Consider the following 13,926-nt stretch of genomic DNA (forward strand, 5'->3'; position numbering starts at 1 on the left):
CACTGATTGTGATTTGCAGCACAGTTTCTGCCACACACTCACACTCAGCTGAAATGAAGCCTGCACCTTGCATTCAGACGCTCCACCGCTGTCTTTGGGACTCCACTCTCGCCTTGACCTTCCGTCCTTTTCCTACAGCAGCATCGCCTGCTTTGTGCACTCGTCTGAGTCTGACACCTTCACCAGCTCCTCTCTTTCTCATTCACACACACACCTGATCCTCCCCCACCTCCACCCTCCTACTCTTTTATTTTTCACCCCCATCCCTCGCTCACATTCCTCTCCCAGTGGCTCACTGGCCCCCGCAGATCATCTCCCAGGCTCCAGGTGCCCAGGCCGGGCCCTGTCTGTTTTCATTCCCCTCCTGGAGGACAAGTAATTTGGGGGAGAGAGAGGGATAGCAGATGACCACTGGCTCCTGACCTTTTCTCCCTCAATTTAACTCCTCACCGCCGTGCCCGCCGAATGTGGCAATCAGGCTAGGCAGAAGTGACACCCTCATCTAAGCGTGGCTGGGCCCCACACACAATCATGGTGTCACTTTCCATCTATATGCGGGGGCCGCGGGCAAGTGGTAGTCCTGGAATAGGGGATGGTGCAGGTGAGGTAGGAGGGGGCTCAAGTCCAAGCAAGATTCCTGTTAGCATACTTGGCTAGTGCAGCCAGTCATGCTAGTAACATTGGAAAAATATGCAGTTACTCTTTTTTTCATCACACCACTTGCAGTTAATTCTTTTTTCTTTCTATGTTTTCTAGCCATGCTAGATGGGGAATGAGCTTCTCTTCCATCTCCACCAGAAGAGGATTCCATCTCCAGTGTGATTAGAACGCTCATCATCATCTTTTCCACACACTGGGTAAACCAATTATATAAGCCAAGAGAGGAAAATCACTAGATATTATTTTCACGGGCCTGCTCAATATGAGCTTCAAGACTGTTTGCGTCAACAATTAGGATAGCGTAAGCCAGTGTGAAATACAATGAAACACAGAGGGCCGAGGAACATGTGTTGGAACATGAGTTGCCATGTAATAGACTGTTTAAAATGGAGGTTGAGAGTGGAGGAACATTGAAAAGGGGACTTGATTTGGTAAGTTAGCAGAACAGCCACAGTGTATCATCATCTGCAGAGACAGGGAGCCACAGCAGGCCCGGAAGCCTGGTGGAACAAAGGATGGAGGGGTGGAGACAAAGTGGAAGACAGCTGTGGATTATAGTTTGTTGATAGCATGGAAATGTGAGAGAGAAGCACTTATGGCTTTCCACTTCCTCTTTTGAGAGCAATTTGTCAGAGAGAATCAGCCAGGGAACATAAAATGAGAAAAAAATAGCTTGAATAGCATTCAACAAAAAAGTTTGTTTGCAAAATCACTGTAAATCTCTTAAATATATGACTCATCCAGTGTATGTTGCTCTTTAAAGTTTGATCTGTAAGATATCAGTCCTGGTTTATTTGTGCATTCACACTGAGAGGATTTATTGCGTCATGTCTTAACAAAGATGACAAAAGAACACAGACATTCATATTGTGTATGTTGTAATACGGACTGAGCTCATGATCCAAAATGTCTCCTACTTCACCTGAAATGCATGAATGAAGTGGCTTTTGTCTTCTAGATTACATCCATGCACCTTCGTTTTCATCTCTCTACTGGCCCTAACGGCATTAAATGCCAGTAGAATTATTGTGTTGCTTCTTGTATCTAAATAAAGGTCCTGCATACGTCTTCAACGGATGTTGCCAATAAAGTTCATCTATGCATCTACTGGGCTTGTAACTGCAAAGCACCTCAAAGAAAGTGCCTAATAGGAGACCCATTCCTAACTGGTGTTGTTAATGAGTTGACGTCTCAGTTGACATCTCGGCACAGAGAGAGGCTGAGTAAGAAAATCTAAATGATGATCCGCCTCTGACGGGGACATTATCATTTGAAAGGATCCAGGTTTTGTGCAACTTGTCCCCTCTGTGCTGAAAATGAAATTGTCTGATGTGAAAGATTTGCCTTTGCGGTGTTGTGGCCCCTGGACGGGCGCTGAGGGTCGCAAGTGCCACGTGTCATCTGCTGGCACTGCTGGGGCACCTCCAATTTACCCACCAAGCCGCTCTGCATTTCAAAGGAGCCCCGTCGCCAGCCTCCTGTTAGCGATTGCTATCTGGGCCCCATCAAGGGAAGATTATGGCCGGCTTGAAAAAACTGCTAACCACTACCCCCCTTCCCCCATGTTACTACCCTCCCTCAACACATTTACATTTTCATTTTCATATTAGATTTCCCTCCTCTGCTCGACCTCGCCTGTCGCTACCATGTTTCTTTTTCTCATCCCTTCCCTGGATCGCAACGACTCTCTCTTAGCCACACCAATACAACCGTTTACCCATATACAAGGCTCCTATTGTCATTGTATCCAAATAAATGGAACTGACAGATGGGTATCATGCCATCCAATGGGTTTCAATAGAATTTATCAATACTGCACTGGTTGGCATTTAACCTGAGCTAACATTGATCATAGCCATAAAAGTGTGGAGAAATATGTCTTGTTCAGGCACATTTTAGGGTTACATGAATTCACTGCCATTAAAATGTAGCAAATTCAGTTCTTTTTACTTGGTATCCAAGCAGGGGCAGACTGGGATAATAATTCAGGCGAGGAATCTAACATCAGACCAGGCCAGTCTCCACAGTCACTCCATTCTAAACCTCTTACTGCGTTTCTGTTCTATTATTTTTAAGATTGCTGTTTATACCAGTAACATATCTGACAGTCCACTGGCAAAACACTGGCTCAACACTCCAGGCCAGTCAGCTTGCCAGCCAGGAGAATTCAATCCGCCCACTACATGTGTTTCCCACATATAGCCATTATTTTATAGCTATACTCATTAGATAAGCTGGAGAGATACAGAGACACAGCAATTATACCATACTGGAGAAGGTTATCTTATAAAAAGTAAAAACAAAAGTGAGCATATTTTACAAACTGTCATTTGATTCACCCCTTCCTTTGACCATAAGGTTAATGTATTTGTCATTTTAAAAAACCTGGGTTTGTAAAACCAGGATGGTGATGTGCGATGGCCATGATAGGTTCTCCGTGTTGTTGATGTTGATTCCCAGGAACCTAAGACTGTTCACCTGTTCCACCTCAGCCTCACTGATGTAGACAGGGGTGTGTGTCTCTGCCTCCTTGTTTCCAATATCAACAATCAGCTCCTTGGTTTTGCTGACATAGTGGAGTAGATTGCAGTAGATTGTTCTGTGTGCACCATCTGCAAGATTGTTGATTTCCTCCTGATATGAACTCTCATTGTTGATTGTAACCGTCACTGTAGAGTTTGTCTTTTTTTCATGTCTGGGAGTGCAATCATGGGTGTGCAGTGTGAACAGGAGAGGGCCCAGCACACAGCCCTTGGGGCTCTGGTGTTAATCAGTAAAGTAGAGGAGGTGTGACTGATACCTAACTTTTTGCAGTTGAACTGAAGATAACAACATTGGATAAACATTTTCACTCCAGAATTGTGGGTTAGATAATATGGTCATTGATCTGGGGACTCAGCCGAGACCTATTTGGAGCACTAGTCATGACACCGAATGATTCTTTTAGGTAGCTTGTTTAAAATGTGTAAGTAAAATCAATTACATACGCAAAAGCTTCAATGATAGAAAAGGTCAAGCAATAATTTTCTGTAGCCAAACCAGTCTTTTGCTTATAGGCGAGTCCCTCAGTTGGACCATGTTTTGAGAAAGGGGTCCCTGACCAACTGAACTACCTTAAGTTGTGTTGCTGAAAGAAAAATGACAGCACTATGACAAAACAGAGCAAATTTAAAAAGCAGAAGAAAAGATTGTGGGATTCATAAAACACTGCAAATTACTTCTTCACAGCACTATTGGATGTTGAATTGCAATAACAATAGCAATGTTTAGCCACTGATGGCAATGCCACAGTTCTGAGGTGCGGCTGTTGGTTGTACTACATGTGAACTTGACTGGTCTTGGAAGGCTCCAGAGGGAGCTATATGAAGCCTGATAAACTGTCTCATGTCACTTGAGTCAGTGTCAGTTGGGGCCGAAGACTACAAGTTTGAAAAATCTAATGGTGGGGAGTTAGAAAAATATCAGTTTACCACACCTCTGTAGCTGCTCCTCATAATAATAATAATAATAATAACTTTATTTGTATAGCACCTTTCGAAACAATCATTACAAAGTGATTCATCCCCAAGGGCAAATAAAAGAAAACATTCAATATAAAATACAGTCTGCAAAATCAAGTCTGCTTGAGGCTACATCAGTTGTTACCTCTACTAGCATAACCCACCTGAATCTCTGGCCAAATGGTTCACTCAAGTTGCATTACACGCAATGTTGGCAGCAGGCCTTGAAAGGAAGAAGAATGGGTTGAATAAGGAAGACCATATGTCTGGTTCTGCGGCATTGATTTTGATCCTTTTTTAGTCTTACAGCAATGCAATGCTAGATTTTTCTTACAAAGGAAGGCGGGCAAAGCTGTGACACAATGTATCTAAACTTAAACACAAAAAAATAAAGGTGCTAACTGTAAACCAAAAATGGTTCTTTGGAGCATTGCCATAGAGCCATTTTTGGTTCCACAAAGAACCCTTTAGCTAGAGGTTCTTTTACAGACATATATACAGACAGTTTTTTAAAGAACCCTCAAAGGTGCTGTAAGGAAACATAAACCCAACCGGTTCAATGAAGAACCTCTTTTAAAGGATTCTTTATGCTGCAGAATAAATGGTTCTTGGAAAATTTCAATTTAAATCAATGTGGGTATGTTGAATAACATGTATATATGGCCCGTCTGACATTCCTTTTCACTTTATTTCATTCAATTACAGACAAGGTATTACAAATGTCAGCCTCAGAGAAACACACAGTCACATGAACCTATTGTTCCAACACAAACACAAAATCAGTCATGAAGGGGAACTAAGACCCTTAAAACATAGAAATAAGTTGTGGATGCATACTACAAATCAAGAAACACTGAATGCACTTGCCAGCTATGAACACATTGTCAGAAACAAATTATTGCACATTCTGTCAAAAACATGAAAACTTCATAGTTCCCAGGATTTTGAAGGGGCATGAGTTAAAATAATTGACCAACCAAAGTATGAACATATGAAAAACAAACAATTAGGAAAGACATGATCTAGATTTAACATGATTTAACACAAGTATTTGAAGTATTTGCTATAAAGGTTTGCTTAAAACGTCACATCACAAAATGACCTCCAGCACACAATTAACTGTCAAAACAGTTCTGATAGTCAATAGAGCATAGTTTCTCAGCAGTCAGATACAAAAACCTTTTAAACTCACATTTCTGTCTGTCCACAGCAGACAATAAAATCATTCCTTATACATTCATTACACATTTTTTGGAGAAAACTAAATTTGTTGTGAAGGACAGATTGAGAGCCGAAAGCGTCCAAAGAAAGTTTTCTCCACTTGAGTAGGAGAAAATGTGTATCTGAAAAAATGCCAAAACCACCCTCACACCCAAGGAAATGACAACCTCTACACTGTCATCATTATCATTTTCTGCCCATCCATGTAGAGCTTCACCTTCTCAGGGCTTCCACAATAAAGTGTGTTTACAGGCGTTAGGGAGTAACATTGCATAAGTGAAAAAGCAGTTCAAGCCATCTGAGGCTCCAGAGGGAACTGCATGTAATCTGATAAACTGCCTTCAGTGATGTCACTCAGTGGCTAAGTTGGACTGTTGGTGATGTAGCGTTAGGTTTTAAAAGGCAGTCCACTGGTCTATCATTGCACTCCTATAACACTGTTGGACTCATTGCAGACATTTTAAAAACAAAGAGATATCTTCTCTCTCTATCTTTTATATTCCACACATTCTTCTTCCTTTTCAAAACCTGGTGCCTACATTACCTACAATACAGGAAAAACAGTCCTACAGTAAATGTGAAAATGCTGAAATAGATTTGAACAGAAGTTTAGGTAGATATACATCTGACTTAGTTTTAGCAGAAAACACTTTCAATGTTGTAACATTATGCCATCATTTGTTCTGCACCCAAATTCATTCTAACAACGTGCAGGGGTTTTAGTTTGAGAAACATTAATATCATACTGGCCTTGAGAAACATATCAGTCAAACCGTATTTCCTCCTGCTGTAGCTCACCTTCGTCCCTCCATCAGGGAGAAAAAAAAGTGGAGGAGGAAAGGCAATCAGCTCACACTCCCCTTCAAAATCTTCTCTTACATGCACTGTGTTTCTGTCGCATTCCCTCAGCAGCCCATGCCTTTCAGCTAATGGAATAATTAATGAAACTTTTGATGTAAAACAAATAATGGAGTTAGTTGGCTCTGCTGCTTTCAAGTATTTCATCTTGACTAGTGAGGAGAGCGTTTGAGTGAGAACATAAATAGATCAAAGACCTTCTCAAATCTAAGTATTAAAACAAGAAAGAAAAGAAAATACATTCAAAAAGTATCGTGAAATTAAACGAGCTCCAGATAACGGCAAGTTCACACATGCTCATGAGAGCTAGAGAGTCGTTTCTGTGAATTGAAGAGTGAGCTGTTGTAAACTCATGATCTGAAGTTTTTTGCTCTTGAAAGGAATAAAAAAGAAATTTAAAGACATACAAACTGAGGCTGAGTGAAAGCTGACATCTTTCTTGATGCTCTACTCAGAAGTGCATGTTGCCGTTGCTCAAATGTAAAGAAGAAATGGGGGACTCAGCCCCAGAGTTCTGAGCTGCGGAGAGGCTGGGGCAGGCTATCCCAGCATCCTCCACTCTAGCACTCTCTGTTTCCCTGTGAGACAGACAAGATGCTAATAGAGGCAAGTGAATCCTCCATTCTGTATGCCTCTCTGTCTCTCTGCCAGACATTGTTTACTTTCCCTGGTGGGAGATCTCATACAGAGGGATGGTGAATAGACTTAAATACCAGGCAGAGGGGTGTGTGTGGCAGAGAGACGCAGACTGGGAGGGACAGGGAGAGCAGAATGGGAGACAGAATAAGAAAGAGAGTTGGACGGAGATGCAGAGCTGCAGCAGATTCACCTGACTCACCTGCAAATCCCTTCACATCTTCTCATCTCAGTAACAAGTCAACACAGATGGGGACATCAGAAGGCATGTAGGTCTATGATATCATCTGAACTGACCGTGACAAAGGAAAGATTATGTATGACAACTATTGACCAGCTTACGAAGATGGATATTAATGACCTACTGCTGTATGTGGTATAGAGAAACACAAAGAAAACCCACAAAGGGACATGGTTTTATTCAAATTCTTCGAAGATGAGGAGTTAGGAGAATTCAGCACTCCGTTAGGAGAGTTGTCTTTTGAAGACAAATTGTATTCATACTTTTGGCTGAATCAATTATCCTGGCGATCGTTACAGAAGACATCAAAACAAACTTCAGACACCCCATCAGCGCCAAAGACCGTTTGTCAGTATGTCTCAGGTAAAATGGCCTTTCCTAATGTTTAATTTGCAGCCTAAGATATGTTATATAAGCATTTAATATGTTTAATACGTATAAATATCCAAGACTGAGTTACGAGAGTAGACCTTCTAAAAAGAGAATAATCAACTACCTTACATAAAAGAGGTCGGCTACAGTTGGAAACCAATATTATAAGCACTCCTGCGACATTATTTAACATTAAAATGTCCCTGAAATCAAGCTAAGTGACGGTCTTGTGAATTCAGATGGATTTTGATTGGCTGTCAGTGTTTCTATCACTCATCAAATCGCTCTGAAAGTGATCCCAATGATAGCGTTCGCCACTGTCGTTGTCCTTATAGCTGTGGTGTGGACTCCACCATCTACTTGATTTGTAAAACAACATATTATAGTTATAGTTATCGTTCTTGATATGGACAGCCCTTACACCCGCTAACATCTGGCTTTTGTCTTCAAATAGAATGTGTATGATCGACATCACTGCGTCAATTGACTCTGCAGTAGTCACTGGTATTTATCAGCTCCGGTTTCAATCGACTGTGATGAAAACACAAGACCCAGGTGGACACATTAGTTTCTCCCCTTGTCAGGTGCGATGATATGATGTCTGTTGGCTTGTCAAAACTTTCCCATCCATCACTGCATATTTGCAACTCTCAACAGAGATGAGAAAGAAACGAGATGTCTCACTCCTTAGCAACTTCCATTATCAGCTACGGAAAAAAAGGTTAACCTTATTCAGAATCGTATTGATTAAGACTTTTTGAAACATTGATTTAAATTCTGGATGTCATCCGATCTGCTGCCCTCCACTGTTCCCTGCTTTTCTAGTGCATTGAAGATGACAAACTTGACACACAAGGACAACAAAACAGACAGGCAAACATATACAAACAAACAAATATGAAGTCAGATGCTTGTTTTTATTGGGTTTGCCCACATTTATAAAACCTGCATATACACAGGGGTATAAGTTTCACTTAAGTTTCTTAAGTGATTAAAAGTTAAAAGGATAGACATGTGAAGATCTGTGGGAGGGTTTCAGTGTGTGTGTGAGTCAGCTCATCTCTGGTATGACAGCCATACTCACCACTCTGCTGTTTCACTTTATCATTTTTACAGAAACACTGTTTTCATTCAGTAATTATTTGCTTTTGCTTCCATTTAGCATTTTTGTGGTTTATATGCAGGTAGTTAAAACTCAACACTACCTGCGCAGATGTTTCTCATTAAAAGTGACTCAAAGGGCATAATTGATCCTGCTCCAGGTAAGAAGAACTTCATGCTCAATTCATTTTATGACCTATTATAGTAGAGGTACTTCCACCTCTCCTTAGTGGCTTTTACCTGGCCTTTATTTGTTTGTGTTGGCCACTCCTAATTGAGACTCGAGAACAGCAGCTTTTATTTAAGAATTTATGGGAAGCACGAGATAAAATCATGTTCTTTCGATTTTTAGCACCATACAGCGGATATAAGATGACGAGTTGGGGCGGACTCTGCAGTCATACACAAACCTAATACTACTGCAGTAGTATAAAGGAGTCACTGCTTGAATACACACTGGTACAGGATACTGCAGATGAACCAACCTGTGTGTGGAGTGTTTAAACATGCTAGTTGCTTGTTTCTAGAGAATTACATCTGAAACCAAATTTACATACAAAGGTCACCAAAACACAGCTGGAGTAGAGAATATCTAACAGGGCTTATGGTATAACCCCCAGTTACCACTGAGCCCGTCACAGCTGTGTTATGGCGGCAAGCCGTTCTAGACAATGCTCGTGTTTCCACCGGCTCTGCCGTCCACGTCTCAGCAGCGTTCTAGAAGCGGCTCTCCAATATGCTCCTTGGAGAATACGCGGCAAGTTTATTTTTGACAGAGGCAGACCGCAGCCACGTCAATTTGCACAGAGCAGATCGAGCCAGATAGGAAGTCAGACAGTGGAACAGCACAGTGCATCCAGTCAATTTTCGGTGACTACAGTGCAACAAAGTCAAAAATATTAACAATAAACACACTTAAAACAGACAAACAGCGAAACGATTTAACTACGTAGCCTACTCAACCACAGTAGAAGCTCCAAAATCATGCAGAAATGATTAAATAAGCACAACCTGTGCTAGTCAACAACATCAGGAAGGCTCTGCTTCTGAAACGCTCCCAGTGGGATATGAATTTGCTTGACGATGGAACAGCGTTGCACAGGCCAGGTAACAAAAACGTGCCCAGTGGAATCAAGGGGTAAGCTCCTGAGCGTCCATAATGTCTTGATGTTAAGAAGCCGATGGAGTCCTTGACGTTTTGAAGAAAGAATGCAACCCATTTTGATAAACACAGGCGTTAAACTCAATGTCCATCAGTGTCACTTTGACCGGCAAAATATTCCCTTCAACACAGCTGTAGCTTTGTGGTCTATCTGAAGGACAAACATAAATGAATGGCCTTCTCTGAGGCAACGCTGATTGGCCACTCAAGAAGAAAATGAGACATCCCTTTCAAACATAATGGTAATAGTGCATCAGTAGGAGCTGTCTGACTATACTGCACTGATGAAGTAAAACTGGAGAGAAACACTTTGTGCAGGCAGGATGGCTGGGCTATTATAGGTCTAATCAGCAAGGCTCTGGCTCCTGATAAGTCATAAAAATACAAACACACACGCACACAGCACCAGGCTTACGAAAACATGGACACTTAAGGAAAGGAGGAGCACAATTGACCCTTCGCTAAGTCCTGCCCCCTGTAGTCGCTGCTGATATGCTGGTCAAGCTTTCCATTCTAGTATTGCACATAGTGTAGTTTGTAATATGCACAATTAGTCCATACTCCCTACTGGAGAACACCAGCCCTTTTCACACAGAGACTCCACATTATCTCTGCAGCAGAGGTTTGCTAATTCTCCGCCATTGTTCACACAGAACCAAGCAGCTCCGGCGTAAAGCCGCACCAGTGGGTCAATTCATACAGCACGCCGGCACTGCGGATCCAAAAGAGGCGTGACGGTGCACATCATGATGATGACGTGTTTTTTTTTCAACGTGTTTCCCCCGGTGTCCTCCTGTTAATCTAAACATGTACCTGCTGACTGTTTATAATCATATGGATGCTGTTATAATGTGTTGTGATTGAGATCATGACCCACCAAACATCCTGGAAAGTGACAAAGTTACGTTTTTAGCTCTAAATTACATAATTACATAATCAGCAGCAGTAAACAGGACCCTGTCTGATTACGTCAGTTGCGGGAAGGGTGCTGTTTTCTGGGGGAAAGTTCACGGTCGGGGGGGCTGACACTCGCAGTGATTTTTTTCAAGACAGTAACAACAACACAGTAGTGGAAGGAAACAAACACACTTGGTGAGTTAAAGTTTTTTGCCGGGGACAGATGCTGTTTTTCAGAAATGTGACGAAGAGTCGGTCGGACAGACAGGATGACAGACAGGATGACAGACACTTCTCCACGTATAACTGCAGTATTTTTTTCCTCATATCAGTTGCCAAAGACACTACCAGTTACCACATTACTGTTGTTTGGTCCTGTAACGTTGCTTTGCGGGTCATTTCTCTTTTATTTGATGAGTGAAGGATCTGTTTAGTTATCAGACTGTGAACACCATCAGATCGACATGCCCCCGCTCCGCGCCGTCGGCTTATCCATTCACACAGACGCTGGTTCGCCTCCCCTGCGGCCCTGATACTACCTCTGGAGGCGCAAATTTCACCCCTCCCCGCACTCAAAGAGCAGTGTGAACGGGGCTACTGTTTGAAAAGTTTGCAGTTTGTACCTCAACTCAGTGGTCCTTTTGAATAAAAGTAAAAGTTTTTTTATTCATTGACTATGAGATGCAATCAAGTGTTATCTTAGCATTTGTAAATATTCGCAGAATAACAAAATGTAATATGTTCATTTTCATTTTATATTTATTAAAATGTGTTGACTGCTCCAAAAAAATGAAGGGAACACTTTGAACACATCAGATCTTGATGAATGAATCATTCAAGTTGAAAATCTTTATGGATGTACTGTGTATAATTTGTTGAGAACAAAATGACGTAACAACTGTCGGTGGAAACCAAAATCATCAACCCACTGAAGGCTGGTTTCAAAATCACACCAAAAATCAAAGTAAAAAATTGAATTACAGGCTGATCCGACTTGCGTGAAATTTATCACGGCAACTCATAATGTGACTCAGTAGTGTGTATGACCCCCCCGTGTCTGTATGCACTCCCTTCAACATCTGGCCATGCTCCTGATGACTCGGTGGATGGTGCCCTGGGGGATCTCCTCCCTGACTTGGATCAGGGCATCAGTCAGCTCCTGGACAGTCAGTGGTGGTACTTGGCAGCGTCGGATGTACCGATACATAACGTCCCATAGGTGCTCAATTGGAATTAGGTCAGGGGAACAAGAGGGACAGTCAATGGCATCAATGCCTCCGTCATCCAGGAACTGCCTACAGACTCTGGCCACATGAGGCCGGGCATTGTCCTTCACCAGGAGGAACCCAGGGTCCACTGCAGCAGCGTAAGGTCTGACAGTCGCTCTGAGGACTTCATCCCAGTACCTAACAGCAGTCGGGGTACTGTTGGCTATGACATGGAGGTCTGTGTGACCCTCCAAGGATATGCCTCCCCAGACCAACACTGACCCACTGCCAAACTGGTCATGCTGGATGATGTTACAGGCAGGATAACGTTCACCACAACGTCTCCAGACTTTTTCACGCCTGTCACATGTGCTCAGTGTGAACCTACTCTCATCTGTGAGGAGAACGGGGCACCAATGGAGGACCTGCCAATTCTGGTGTTCTCTCACAAATGCCAGTCAAGCTACATGCTGGGCTGTTAGCACAGAGTCTGTTTCTGAGAGTTTGGACAGAAACATACTGTTATACTGTGACAATTAAGTGTTCCCTTAATTTTCTTCAGCAGTGTATATGGAATCTCAAGTCAACTGAGGCAGCTCTGTTACTGTCAATAAGAACATGAACCTTCTTCAGACAAACTAATGTGGCGGCAATATATTTCAACTTTGAGACCAAGGCTTTCAAAAGGATTATGTTCATGCGCATTATAGTGGATCAATATAGTATTAGATATTATTTTTACAGTCGTATAAAACAAAGAATATTATCTGAAAGTACAAAATGGTATTTTGCTTGGTATCACCTTTTCAAGTACATTTCAAAATCAACCAATCAATAAAATCACCTATCATGCACACACAATATATCTATAGATATTTGATACAATGGTGATATAAACGTTGCAATAATGAAAACAACTACTGCAACAAAACCACTGGACTGTCAGCACATGTCTAGAATCTGCAAAAACAACATCAGGCGAAAAATATTCCTCAATATTCCTTCCTGTTTGGTGATAGCCACATCACTGAACATGCAATATGTCAAACAATATGTTTTGCACACATCAGGAAATCTAAAGCCATCACTGCAGACAAAGGCAGATGAGGGACTCGGCATCTGTTGTAGAATAATCTACATGAGAAAAGACCACTGCACACCCCCCACCCCCTCGTCTGTTCTCCATCCTACACCCTCTCCCCTCCCCTCCCTGTTGGCTGACAGAGGACTCCACCTGAATGACATTTACAAATTACCAGGCCCAGAGTGCTCGGTCCCCTGACCCGTGAGCCTCTGCTCAGCACCCAGAGAGACTCGCCAGCGTTTTGTCATATAATTACTGCAAATCCCCTGAAAGTAGCCCCCCTCCAACCACCCTCCACATGCACATGCACGCACACACCAACCGTGTTCCCTCCCCTAGATGTATGCAGATGGATGCATGTAGGTGCATAAGACAAAACTTGCAGAGCTGAATGTTAATTTGTGATGAACCACTATCTGAGTGACCATCATCCATGTCATCTGCAAATGAAGCAGAGAAGTAAAAGAAAATAATAGTTGATGGACAGTGACAAAGTTCCTGTCAATGACACAACACATGGTGGACGTTTCTTTCATCATGCAATAAATGCAATATTTTCTATTTTCTCTTTCTATCTCTATATTTTCAGTAGATTCTACATTAAAATGCAATTTGATGTGTTTAGCGAGAAATGTATGTTTTAATTTCATAGTATTCGTTGAGTGAATGTGAATGATCTTTAGTTTGTAAGTTATTATTTATCCAGGTTTTGCCAGTAAATACTTGAAATGCAACATTTTCTATTGTTGCTATGCCGGTTGCTATGGACTTATCACTGAAATGATGTAGCTTGCACATGAATAATTGGGTACGTTTACATGCCTAATAATTTTCCACTATTCTTTCCAACAAAATTCTGAATTTGATACAGGTCATGTAAACAGAATATTTTTTAGGAGAATTCTGTGGACGATTGTGATATACACAGCACATTCGGAAAGTCTTCTTAATTGGGTTTTTACAACCATTTGCGACACGTGGCCTCT

The sequence above is a fragment of the Pagrus pagrus genome, assembly GCF_965226575.1.
Source record: "Pagrus pagrus genome assembly, chromosome: 4".
In the NCBI taxonomy this organism is placed as follows: domain Eukaryota; kingdom Metazoa; phylum Chordata; class Actinopteri; order Spariformes; family Sparidae; genus Pagrus; species Pagrus pagrus.